The sequence below is a fragment of the Suricata suricatta genome, chromosome 5 (assembly GCF_006229205.1).
Source record: "Suricata suricatta isolate VVHF042 chromosome 5, meerkat_22Aug2017_6uvM2_HiC, whole genome shotgun sequence".
Classification (NCBI taxonomy): Eukaryota; Metazoa; Chordata; class Mammalia; order Carnivora; family Herpestidae; genus Suricata; species Suricata suricatta.
The window spans coordinates 92,278,804-92,291,752 of record NC_043704.1 but is presented as its reverse complement, the minus strand read 5'-3'; the positions used below and the strand labels follow the sequence as shown (position 1 = coordinate 92,291,752).

The 12,949-nt window shown below is 40.2% G+C and overlaps 1 protein-coding gene across 1 annotated transcript in view; it reads left to right on the top strand.

Annotated features, from left to right (window-relative positions):
• The first annotated feature begins 11,061 nt into the window (after positions 1-11,061).
• The window catches only part of ECT2 (epithelial cell transforming 2), a 65,606-nt gene continuing 63,718 nt past the window's right edge, over positions 11,062-12,949 (top strand). The window contains exon 1 of the mRNA XM_029940772.1: positions 11,062-11,119. The gene's annotated coding sequence lies outside the window, so the exon portion shown is untranslated. The remainder of the gene's footprint in view (positions 11,120-12,949) is intronic.

Below are 12,949 nucleotides of genomic sequence, written 5' to 3'. Positions count from 1 at the left end.
GTGAGTTCAAGCCCCATGTTGGATTCTGTGCTGTTTGGGATTCTCTCTCTGCCCCTCCGCTGCTTGTGCCCACCCCCCTCCCCCCATGGATATAAATAAATAAACTTAAAACAAAAACAAGAAAAAAGAAAGACTGTTTGATTTTCCTCTTGGTTTTAGCCTCTGCATGATACCAGATGAAGAGTTTTCATATTCTAATAGCCATTCCAAAGTTGGAATCATGATCCAAATGAAATCCATATATTGTGTTTGGTTATATGTCTCTTAAGCCAAATCTATTGATTACCCCTTTCTTGCTCGTTTTCTTCTTGCTATTTGTTGAAGAAACGAGGTTTTTTTGCAGAGTGTCTATAAGTCCAGATCTTGCTGATTGTATCCTTATGGTGTAATTGATCATTTCTGTTTGCTGTGTTTACTAAAAAGAAAAAATTCAGAGTTAGAGATTAACTAGGTTCAAATTAAAAAACAATTATCTTTTTTACAAGATAACTTCATAAATGTGTGTGACTCTCTATGAGGAGTAAATCTTGGCTTCCTGTTCTTAAAGGTAAGGGTTTGATCCTTCAAATTCATTGGTCAGTGGTTTCCAGATTTTCTGCCAGTACTCAGCAGTTTTCAAATTTTGTGTTCTAGAAAAACTTAAATTTCTGCAGAATCTCTTTGAAGTCAAATCAGGATCTCTCTCTCTCAGGGGATTAAGGAAGGAACTTCTTGTGATGAGCACTGGGTGTTATATGGAAGTGTTGAACCACTAAATTGTACATCTGAAACTAATATTACACTGTATGTTAACTAACTGGAATTGAACTAAAAACTTTTTTAAAGGAAACTTGAAAAGTTGATAAATGACTAAATTTTTATTACAACATGTAATATTTAAAAATTTTTAAATCTTTCCTTTCTTCCTCCTTTTCATTTTTCATTCCTATTTCTTCTTTTGCTTATTCTTTCTTTGAAAAAAAATTGAGTACCTATAATGTGGCAGATACTGATCTGGTCACTGGAATATATCAAGGAACAAAAGAGACAAAACTCTCTGCTTTCATGGAGCTCACATTCCAGTATGGAGAGACAGATCATAAACAATAGCATAGCTGCAGGTAGTAATGGTATTGATGTGGAAATGTTTGGGTTTAGAGCCAATGGCCAAGAAAGAATTCTAGACCAAGAAAGAATTCTTGAGATGACTTCAATGCAAAAAGGCGGTTTTATTAAAGCGTGGGGACAGGACCCCTAGGCAGAAAGAGTTGCACTGGGGTTGTGACAGGTAACTGTTTATATATTTTCAAATTAGGGGGTAGTTAAGGACAGAGCAAGTCTCCAAGGTATTTTGGAAACAAGGTTTTCAGGATACTGAGGAGACTAGCTATGGTTAGGAAAAGGTCATTTATTACTGTTTAGTAAAACCTCAGTCATAAGATCCTTCAGATGTATATCCGTGGGCCAAATGCTTAGAGGATGATTGCTAACATGTATTTTGGGAGGTAGAGATAAAGGAAGTTTCCAAAGGAATTCTTATATGTTAAGGTAGAGTTACAGAATCCTGGAGGTCAGGATAATTTTAACTAAGATTGCTTTTTGCCCTTAGCAAAGTGTCATCATCGAGGCAGTGAGTTCCTAGAGGAATGTCATTCTGCCTGTCTCAGGGACTTGCCAATGGGCTGTAAGTTGTAAGGAAATTTAATTCTTTTCTTTTCTTTTTTTAGATTTTTCTTTTAAAATTTTTTTTTAATATTTTACTTATTTTTGGGAGAGAGAGACAGTGTGAGCAGGGGAGGGCCATAGAGAGAGTGAGACACAGAATCTGGAGACAGGTTCCAGGCTGAGCTACTGTCAGCACAGAGCCCAACGCGGGGCTCCAACCCACAAACCATGAGGTCAAGACCTGAGCCGAAGTTGGACGCTTAACCAACTGAGCCACCCAGGTGTCCCTAATTTTTTCTTTTGCCTTTGTTTCCCACATCAGGTATGAAATTAAAAAAAAAACAAAAAAAGCAAGGCAAAGGGGATCTGGGGTGTTTGAGAGAAGGGCTGCAGTTTCAGTTGGCGTAGCCACCTAGGCTGATTGAGACAGTGCATTTGAACAAGAATTGAATAAGAGGAGGCAAGTCATGGGTAAAGGACAGAAGAACAGAAGAGCAGAGGAAGCATGTGTTAGGAGCATGTCTCACATGTGGTCCTCACATGAGGAGCAACACTGTGGTAGGTGTGGCTACAGGTAAGTGAAACTGTGAAGGGGAGAGGAGAAGATGATGAATAGGAAGCTATTAAAGTTTTCTGAGCACAGTGACAAGATCTGACTTCTGTTTTAACAGGAATGCTCTAGTTGCTTTACTGAGAATAGATAGTGAAAGTTTAAGGGTGAAAATGGGGAGATGAGTTAGGGGATTCCTGCAATAGTTCAGGTAAGAGAAGATGTCAGCCTAAAAAAGGGTAATGGAGGGGGGAAAAACAGGTCTGTTCTCTGCTAGAGTCCAGCTCCAGCAGGTCCAGGGGTCCCTGAAGGATGGACAGTGTCAGCACGAGAGGGTGATGGGAGAGGCACAAGTTTCTTTTTTGATCACCAGGCAGACATCTCTGCTCTATCTGCTTTGGTGTCTTTTTTTATTGGTCAAGCAATAACATGACATCAGAAAATAGAAAATTTCTACAGTGACTAATTCTTACTGATAAGATGATTAATCATTGAAAGTGTACAGAAACAAGTTTTACAGAAGTATTTTTCTAGTACCATCCCATTCATTCTGGGTGCCAGTCTTCCAGATTAAGAAAGTAACAAACCTATCTTATTTTGTATGGGTTGGTTTTTTGCCAATTATGACTTTGTTTTTAACTAACAACTTACAACAAATCATGTAATGTACTTACGGTGGGGTTGAGTAAATCTTATAACCAAGAGTATAACAGGATGTTTTTAGTAGAAAACAGGATAACATATATATTATTTTAGTATAGCTAAGATTAAAACATAGGTTAAGTTGTATATCGACAGGCTAAGACTTATTGTGATTGGCTCATAAATTATAAGAGAAAGAATGTTAACAAGCTGTTTGAAGAAAGCCCTTTCTTTGATGCAGGCACAATGGGGGCCCTATGTGTGTTGGCTTTGTACCTGGGTTTCCCACATTCTTATCCATCCTCATAACTGAAGTCAGTATAAGGGAGGATATTTATAGAATGTGGACCTTGGGAAGGGACCATGTTCTGACTTTGTCTTCTATTTCTAATCTCCAATTTAGGCTGCTTTTCTTCGGGCCAGACTTAAATGGACTATGTTTTTGACCTTGTTTTTTATTTCTTATCTCCAAATTAGGTTCCTTTTCTCCAGGCCAGTCTCAAATGCAATTTTTGTGTTTTTAACCCTTCAAGTCTATGTTTTGGGTAGAAGAGCCTTTTGTCAAACATCTATAGTGTTTTTTTTAAATGTTTTATTTATTTTTGATACAGAGCCATGAGAGGGGGAGGGGCAGAGAGAGAAGGAGACACAGAACCGGAAACAGGCTCCAGGCTCTGAGCTAGCTGTCAGCACAGAGCCTGACACGGGGCTCGAACCCACGAACATGAGATCTGATCTGAGCTGAAGTCGGAGGCTTAACCAACTGAGCCACCCAGGCGCCCCACATCTATAGGGTTTTGACCTAAAATCTCTTATGCAGGGACAGGAAAATGTTTTTTCTTGTGGGGTAACTGTGTAGGGAATATTGGTCTGATTTGGAATGCTGTAAGGCCTAATTAATAACAACAGGGTTATTTTTTAACATGAGCAGTAGCAGCAGAAGGAGATACGTTTTGTTTCTCATGGCAGGAGCTATGCAAACGTCTGCCATTTCCTTGCTGTGACTGTGTCATCCAGCAAGGCTGATGTGGCTCCCAATAGTTCTTGATATATTTTGAAGGTAGAGCTGACAAGATTTGGGTTTGTAAAAGCAACACATCTTGGCATTCTTGGTCACAAGCAATAGAAACCAATTCTAACTATCTTAAAGGATAAAAAGGTTGTTTGTTTTTTTCCCCCACAATTAGTGTGAGGCTCAACCTTGGGAAATGGGCAGGAGCTAGAGGGGAGTAGTAGGTAGTGGAAATACTAGCAAAGATTATTGGATCCAAAGACTCTGCTCTGCACACTGCTGTTGGCTATGGGAATGCATATGACCCTTACTCCTTTCCATAACTTTAGCACATGCTAAAAAACAGTCTTATGAAGAAAGCATCTGATTGGCAGAGCTTTACTCATGGGAAGAACGCAGCCCCATTCATATCTGTGGTAACAGAGAAGCATTAACTCTCACTAAAACCATATTTCATGAGGGATTCCTCAAAAGGGATATTGGAGTATTATTAGGAAGGAAGGGTTAAATGTTCAACAGCCAGGAAAACAACAATTGTCCATTAAAACACTCATGATAAAATATTTGAGGAGTACCCAAAAAAAATTAAAAAAATAAAATAAAATAGAGGGCTCCCTGGGTGGCTCAGTCAGTTTAGCACGTGACTTTGGCTCAAGTCATGATCTCATGGTTTGTGAATTCCAGCCCTGCGTTGGGCTCTGTGCTGACAGCTCAGAGCCTGGAACTTGCTTCAGATTCTGTGTCTCCCTCTCTTTCTGCCTCTCCACTGCTCACACTCTGTCTCTCTCTCAAAAAATAAATAAAACATTAAAAACAATGGAAAGAAGAGGGAGAAATAATCTCCTCAAATGCTACTGGCCAGATACAGATGCTAAGAACATTTATTGCATTTCTTCATAATTTTTTCTCCACATAGGATTTATATATAGTTGCATTATGCACTTAAATATCACTTAGAATCCTAAGATTTTAAAAAGTTTTCCCAATGCATTATTTCTTACATGTAATTTTCCCTTCATTATTAAACCCACAGTTAATCTGCTTATTGCAAATGGGCATATAATTGAGGTCAAGTATTCACCATTTTTTGATGACATGTGTTCCATTTTTATTTTACCTGGACAATCCCATTTTTCCCCCATTCATTTGAACAGCAGCAACAAAAATATTGCTAAGTACAATCAAGGTATCCATATTGTTGTCATAGGAAATACTACTCTACAAGATAAAGTTGCTGTCAAAACTAAGCTGGCGGACAGTATTACTTTAGGATACCTCAAATATTTACAAATTAGTTGATAGTGTGGAAGAGATAATTTATGAGTGTCAGCATATAATGTATGAAAGTGCAGGTTGGGGGCGCCTGGGTGGCTCAGTCGGTTAAGCCTCCAACTTCGGCTCAGGTCAGATCTTACGTTCGTGGGTTCCAGCCCCGCGTCAGGCTCTGTGCTGACAGCTAGCTCAGAGCCTGGAGCCTGCTTCCAGTTCTGTGTCTCCTTCTCTCTCTGCCCCTCCCCCTCTCATGCTCTGTCTCTCTTTGTACCAAAAATAAATAAAACATTAAAACAAAATTAAAAAAAAATAAAAAGAAAGTGCAGGTTGTAGGAAAACTGAATTTTTGATATGGATAATTGCCTATGTTCGTAAACTGTCAAGTCTTAACTGAATCAATACAGTACCATTAACTTTCTTCCACTCATATTTGGGACCAGCTGTGGTGCAAAAATCATTCAATTCTTGGGTAATTTACTCAAATGTCGACGGTGTAAGTTATATTATCCTTGATGTAAATGTATTAATTTTGTAAACATGCCACTTAATTTTTCCTGAAAAACTGTCATTAATAATGTAGTAAAAGTAAAATTACAGACTTTCTTTAGTGTCTTTGGATAAAGCATAACTGATATTATATTAAAAATAAGTTCATCCATTAATTCATTTACTTGTTATTTCAACAAATATTTAATTGAATGACTTCTATGTGCTAGGCACGATGGTTAATATGGTTCTGATAGTGTAGGTAGTTAGGAAAGACCCTCCAAGGAATGGTAAAGTGAGCAAATGTTACAGGATCGGTAGAAGTTGCTTCTCTAGGTGAAAGGAATACGGATCAGAGAGATTGGTAGAGAGAAGAGCAGGTGCAAAAATCCTTGAGAAGGAAGGCAGGTATAGAACTCAAAGAAAGTGAATATGGCATAAGATGGAGCTGCAAATGTAAGTAGAGATCAGAGCTTGCAGGCCCAGTAGGATGGAAGTGTTTTAAGGAGGTGCTATGAGGAGTTTGGATTTGCATATCACCCTGAATGCTGGCAGGAGAATGGATTAGAAGAAGGCAATATGTATTCTTAGAGATCAATTACAACTCTTTTAGGCAACAACTTTAAAGAAGGAACTGTTGCTAGATGCTGAAAATACACAGGTGAAGAAGACCAAAAAGGCTCTTATGGAACTGAAAGTGTCTTATGGATAGTGGTACTTTTATAAGCATGATGTAAAATATAAATATTAATATTGTACTAAAAAGACAGAATAATGAAAATAAAACTTGAGATCTTGATTTTGCCACTAACTAGCTATCTGACCTTAGTAGAGGAATAAAACATCCATGCTGGCATTAGTAAAAGTCATTTGTAAAACAAAGAATGAGACTAACAAGCTGAGATTTTTTCCCCACATTTAAAATTTTACTGATCAAATTACATAATTAGAAATAACGGCTTCATCATATTTGGAAACCTCTCACTCCATCAAGTAAACCTAAATCTCTTTGTCCAAGTGAAACTTCATGTGCTAAATTTGTATAGTCTTGCAAATCTATGCTAAGTAATTTGTAGCCTAATGATTCATATGAATAAAGTCACCATTCAAATCCTAATTGCTGGCTATTGAGGTATGTAAAATCTTTTGGCTCCCAATGGTTATAACTTCTAATGCTTGTTTTACTGTCAGAGATGACAGGTTAAGAGATGCTGCATTATAACAAACTTGGAAATATGACATTTCCGTTGGAAAATGTTACTAATTCCAAGGAAGGACAGAATTCCAAGGCTATTCATTAAACTTTTTGAAATAAAAATCTTAAGCAAAAAGTACTTAGACTGAATCTTTGTAACTGTATCTCCTGTGGCATTATATATAGCTATGTACTTCAAAAACGCTTTGAGGAGGGGTGAGGGGCGCCTGGGTGGATCAGTTGGTTAAGTGTCCAACTCTTTATTTTGGCTCAGGTCATGATTTCATGATTTATGAGGTAAAACCCTGTGTAGGGCTCTGTGTTGACAGCACAGAGCCTGCTTGGTATTCTCTTTTTTGCCTCTCTCCTCCACACTTGAACTTGCATTTTCTCTCTCAAAAATGCTTTGGGGAGGTAAGGATCGTGATGGAGAAAAACAAGTGCATGAAATCTATGTGACATCTTGATGTTACTATTTACAGTAAAACATTTAATCCTATAATGAAATATGTAACTTTACCATAAAATAGTATTACTAATTGATAATATAACATTTCACCTTTTATTTCTTATTTGAGAGTGAGAGAGAGAGAGAGAGAGAGTAGGGGAGAGGGGGCAGTGGGAGAGAATCTTAAGCAGGCTCCCTCCATGCTCAGCCCAGAGCCCAATGAAGGGCTCAATCCCATGACCCTGGAATTATACCTGAGATGAAATCAAGAATTGGAGCTCAACTGACTGAGCCACCCAACATTTCACATTTAAAAATAAAATCTAGGGGCGCCTGGGTGGCTCAGTCGGTTAAGCCTCCGACTTTGGCTCAGGTCAGAGCTCACCTATGTGGGTTTGAGCCCCGCATCAGGCTCTGTGCTGACAGCTAGCTCAGAGCCTGGAGCCTGCTTCCGGTTCTGTGTCTCTTCTCTCTCAGCCTCTTCCCCTCTCATGCTCTGTTTCAAAAATAAATAAAACATTAAAAAAATTTTTAAAAATAAAATAAAATCTAGAAGTTGTAATATATTTCATTACAATTTTAGGTAATAAAATCAAAGACCAGAACAACAAATATTGCCATTTATTGCAATAGATTTAATAATTTTTCAGATATACTAGTTCTTATTAAAGAGGATATGGGGTGGAGAAAGATATCCCATAACTCAAAAGTAACTTTCCTAATTCCCTATTCTCTGCTGCTCTGAAGAACCTGAAAGAAGACGGGGATGGAGGAACGAAGAAATATGAGTAAGAGGGAATGAACTAGAAGGAGGAACAAGCATGAGATGGGCGTCAAGAAGAGTCCAGAGGGTCACTCAACTTGGAGATGGAGGGCAGAAAGCTGATCCTCCACAGGGGAATCTCAGTAGTTCTATCCTTCACATTTCATTTTCTCCACCTCCATCATTTTTACCCTCCCCACCTCTAGAAATTATTTTATTGCTGGGGGGGCAGGAAATGTCACACACTTTAATATACTAAATGCTTAAATTCAGTTAAACTCCTTCAGTATATCTGAAACCTGTTCATTTGGTATCTTGGGAGTTGTTGGATGACATAAGAATTAACGGTTTATTCTTTCAAGCTACTCCTCCTTTGATTTATCTACCCCATACAGAGGTTGACACATAATTTTAATAACTGTATTTCCAGTGAAGAGGCCTAGAGAAAGAGGCTAGTATTTAACACAAAGAATCTTAGCTAGGACCTGCCTTGGAAGGGGACAGAAGCCTGGCCAAGGGCAATAGCAAGAGAGCCCTGTCTTCCAGACCAGAGGAGACCAGAGGAGACAGCTTGAGCACAGCAGGACAGCAGGGTTTCTTTAAAGGAGAAAAGGAAGACTGGATTTGGTGCAGAAGACAAAGTGTCCTCCCTCTGCTAGGAAAAGAAAGCAGTGGAGGTCTTGGCTGCTTCCAGATTGGAACTTGGGCAGGGTTAGTTTGTGTCTGGAGCAGGGTGGGGCAAAGGGAAGCATAGGTGCCATTGTGGGTGGTCAGCGGTGAGGAGGTGGTGTAGAGAATAGAGAACATCAATCCCATCAAGCAGTCACAGGGCCTTAGCTGAGAACAGCAGTAGTAAAAGTCACAGTAATATTAACTGCTAGCATGTATTAGATGTTTACTACATACAGAATGTTTTAATATATATTAACTCTTTCACAACAATACTATGAAGTACTATTAAACCCATTAAAGAAGGTAAAAACGGAGGAACAGAGAAGTTAAATAACTTGCTTGAGGCTATATGGATAGGAAATGTAAAAGGAGGTTAGGAGGTTATAAAATGGAAGATTGCGTTGCCTGCTTATTTGTTATTAAAATGCCATGTGTCCTGAAAGAAATCAAGTATACCTTTTGCTAGGCTAGCATACATTTTGGGTGCTGATACCACATAGTCATTAGATTTGGGTGTAGAGCTAGTTGAACAGAGACCAGTGCACGGAGGAAATAGGCTGCTTTCTTCCCTAGCTTCATATATTGAGAATTTTTGGAATGCTGGGCACACCCTGGGTTTAAGTATGCAAGCACATTCCCAAGTGAAATTTCAATTACTTTTTTCTTTTGCCTTGACGGTTATCACAGCATTATAATGAAGGGCAGACTGAAAATATTCTTCAGTTATAAAGAAGGAAATCAGTAATTACCAGATCGTGTCACTCATTTTTTTGGATTACCTGAAGGAATTTTCAGGTGTTTTAAGTTGGCCTGACAAAATTAATAAAACTTGTAAATTCTCACCTGTTTGTGATGTTTGGAAGTTTTCCATTTCAAAGTACAGGTTTTCCTTCTTTTTTTTTTTAATTTTTAATGTTTTATTTTTTAGAGAGAGAGAGAGAGGCAGGCAGTGTGAGCAAGGGAGGGTCAGAGAGAGGGAGACAGAATCTGAAGCAGGCTAGCTGTCAGCACAGAGCCCTAGTTGGGGCTCAAACCCACAAACGAGATCATGACCTGAGCCGAAGTCGGATGCTTAACTGATTGAGCCGCCCAGGCGCCCCCAAGTTTTCCTTCTCTTAATGGAATTTAAGATTTGGGCAAAGGATTCCCCTTCTTTTACCTAAATCAGCGATTAGGTGGAAACTATGCAAAACCCACCTTGGGTGGCGGAAGGGGGGGGTATTTTCTTTTTTTAAGAGGTAATGTTATAGGGTACTATATTTAGAAGTTGAAGAAAATAAAAGATTTTTATAATGGCAATAGTAATTACAGGACAAACAATAAAACCTTGCCTAGACCTTACAGGAAAGAAAAGATTTCACAGTGGGGAGAGGAGGCAGCAGGAAGCAGTTCACTTTGGCTCTAGGAGATTCTAGAATCTCCCTAAGTATTTTTACATTTGTTCAAATGAAGCTTATGTTAAAAAAAAAAATTCGAGAAACACTAAGAATTTATTCTAGTCAACAGCAGTAGTAAAAGTTGCCAGACTAGAGAAGTGTCTACATACATCAGAACTTATTTATGCTTAAAATTTTTTTTAATGTTTATTATTTTGAAAGAGTGCGAGCAGCGGAGGGGCAGAGAGAGGGAGCCACAGAAACCAAAGCAGCCTCCAGCCAGTTGTGAGGCTAGAACTCACGAGCCCGAGACCATGACCAGAACCTTAAGTCTGATACTTAACTGACTGAATCACCCAGGTGCCCGTACATCAGAATTAAAATAACTGGCTGCTGGTTTGAAGTCTATCTGGAGAGCCCCGGAATTCCCAAGTCCTAGCCCTGCCACGCCAACACAACTACCAAAGTCAAAGCCCTTTTAGCCAACTTTAAATAACATTCCTAAAGCAGAAAGCTTACAGGCAGGAAAATCTTTCAGCTTCCAGCAACCAGTGGGAAAAAAATTCAAACGTGGAGGCACAGATTTAGTTTAAAGGATTCAGGGACGCTTCGGAATAAAGTGGGCAGGGGAGAAAAATCCACTCAAACTTGACTCAGGAAATGGGATGTTTACCGAGTAAACAAGCGGTAGCCACAGACACACCTGCCCCTCCCAGAGAAGCCCAAGAGCTCCCACTCCACCTTCCGGCCACATCCGGGCACTTCTCTACAATCCCCTGACGTTCGGACGTCTGAGCCGTTGAGTTTATTTGAAACACACGCAGAACCAATCAGGCGGCGTCTGTGGGGAGGTGGGCGGAGAGCAGCGACCAATCACCGCCCCTCTGGAGACCCCAGCCTATCGGATGGAGGTTGACATAACGCGCCAATCCGCATGGCTTTTAGAGAAAGCGGCTCACTTTTTGAATTGTTTGTGGCTGACACCGGCGAGGAATGGCGGTAACCGACAGGGGAGTCGGTGCTTGAAAAGGTGGACTTTCGAGGCGTTTTCTGAGAGTGGTGAGGACTTTGTGGGTGTGTGGGTAGGGGAGGTGGGAGTGGGCCAAGCTCCTCGGAGCAGTGGACCCCTTCTCTTGTCTGATTGCCCCGCCCCGATGACCGCGAATTCCGGAGCATCCCGGCCCAAGCTTCCTGGCTCTGGAAACCCTCCACTGCACTCCCAACAGCCGGGTCGTGACACGCAGTGGGATCCCGAAGTCCCCCAGGTTGCTGGGCATCTTCGCCGCCCACCTGGTTAGATCTTTCTTTCAGAAGAAAGTCTGGGTGAAGGGAGGGAGTTGGGAAGAGTGCTCTCGACCAGCCGCATTGTCCTCTGCGGCTCTGGTGGCCGGCAGCCGCAGGCATTGTGGGCTTATCTCAGAGTGCTTAGTGGTTTCATTCTAGGATTCTTGGTGTCTTCTCTGTAGGAAGTTTAGTTTTTAGTTTTTAAAACGCCAGCTTATTCCGGCCTCCCTCAACCCCCCCGCGTGCGCCTTCCTTCCCGGTACAGATTTGTTTGGCTTAGTGGTTAAAAGTGCAGCCTCTGGAAGGAGCATGGGTTTGAATCCCTGTTTTACTGACTTGGGTGGTTACATAACCCCTCTTTTCTAGGCTTCTTTATGAGACGGAGACAATAATAGTATCTGCTTCTTAGGATCTGTTTTCAAAGATTAGGTAAATACAAGTAAAAGTCTTAGAACAATGTCTGGCACATATTAAACATTAAATCGATATTAGTTAACCAAAAATTTTATAATGTTAACACTAATGTTTTTATTGTCAGTAAAACTACCATCATCCCCAGTATTGTATTTGGCTCCTCTGAAAGATGGTTGCTTAAAAAAAAAAAAAAAAAGTAAAAGGAAACCTAAAGTGAGTATTTGTTTAAATGACAAATTTTGTTTGGGATTAAAAGAGGAATGTGTTACTATTATTTAGTCAAAAGCTGCTTGAGTATGTTCTTGGGTGAGAAATAAGCTTAGTATAGTTTTTGAACACCGCTCCTCTTGTCTTTATTTAAAAAGCTTACAGGGGCTCCTGGGTGGCTTAATCTGTTAAGTGTCTGACCTCAGCTCAGGTCATAGTTTGTGAGTTCCAATCCCCGGCCCCCTGTTGGGTTCTGCTGACAGCTCAGAGCCTGGAACCTGCTTAGGATTCTATGTCTCCCTCTTTCTCTGCCCTTCCCCTGTTTGTGCTCTGACTCTCTGTCTCTCTCAAAATAAACATTAAAAAAATTTTTTTAAAAGCTTACAGAATACATGAATATGAAAATGTGATTAGTGTATTTCCGTTTGTAATCAGTGTTGAATGTTGTCATCGACTCCATGCAGTTCTTTTTTTTCTCTAAAATTTGAAGCTATTTCAGCAATAAATTGATCATATACAGTATTATCAGAGACAATTTTAATTTTTTTGACAATTTTAATTTTTAATTACCTATTTTGATGATCTTTAAATAGGCACAAAGGAGAGGGGTCCCTGGGCGGATTAGTCGATTTGAGCCTCCCACTCTCTCTCTCCCTTTTCTTTTTTAAGTTATTTATTTATTGTTGAGAGAGAGCACAAGCTAGGGAAGGGCAGAGAGAGAGAGGGAGACAGAGAATCCAAAGCAGGCTCCAGGCTGTGAGCTGTCATTGCAGAGCCTTACCCCTGGGAGCTTGAGCTCACCATCCCGGAGATCATGACCTGAGTCAGACACTTAACTGACTGAACCACCCAGGTGCCCCAAGCCTCCCACTCTTGATTTTGTCTCAGGTTATGATCTGAGGGTTGTGGGATCGAGCCCTGGGTCCGGCTTCATGGTGAGTGTGGAGCCTGCTTGAGATTCTCTGTATCTGTCTCTCTCTCTGT